Here is a 940-nt window from a genome sequence, read left to right as displayed (position 1 = left end):
TAGCTATCATTGTTGATATTAGAATTTTCTTGCTTGCAATTTTTTTTTTATATTTCAAAACGTTGTTATTTGATATGGTTTAAAAAAATTGATCAGGTCTCAGTTTGGTTTTACTGAACGGTTTTCAATCGAATTTTTGTTTCAATAATGATTTCTAAAATTAGCAATTTTACATGTGAACCAAAACGAATTTGTCATTATTTCTTAGTTTGACTAGTCCAACCATATATATATATATATATATACACTAGACTATCACCATTATCTCCACCTCTACCTCCCTATAAAACCATTTCTTTTTGTGTTAATATAAAAAGAACAAATTTCATTTAGTAAATTATAATAGAGAGAAAAAACTTTTTAATCGTAGAAAAAATAATTTGTAACATATCTTAATTGTTTGACTGATAAAATACAATATATAAAAACGAATAAGAAATAGTAAAGTGGGAGATATAGAAAGGAAAAAAAGAAAAAAGTATTTAATTTAAAAAATATTTTAATTGCAATAAAAAATATTATATAATATTTTATTAGTTGTCTAATTTTTTTTTTAGTTTTTTATAATATTTTTTAATATGGTCGAATAAGATTAATTCACTGCAGATCTAAATTTTATTTAAAAGTCTGTTGTTGATCAATTAATTATTATATACATAAGATACGATTTGAATTTCTAAAACTTACTTAAAGAGACTAATAAAATAATTACTAGACTAATTTAAATTAATTATTTTAGTTGCTTAATTAATAATATGAAATTAGTGTGGTCATCCATTTGGATTCAAAATTTTTAAAGGTAGGGCAAAATAGAGAATAAATAGATCAAGAATTCCTACGTTTGTCATATTAAAAGTTCTTCTACCAAACACAAAGGATTGAAAGAACAATTCAAATGTCATATTTTATTTATTTATTTAGGGTCTTGAGATGTCATGCT

This window comes from Arachis ipaensis, chromosome B06 (genome assembly GCF_000816755.2).
Source record: "Arachis ipaensis cultivar K30076 chromosome B06, Araip1.1, whole genome shotgun sequence".
NCBI lineage: Eukaryota > Viridiplantae > Streptophyta > Magnoliopsida > Fabales > Fabaceae > Arachis > Arachis ipaensis.
This window is presented reverse-complemented; position numbering follows the sequence as displayed.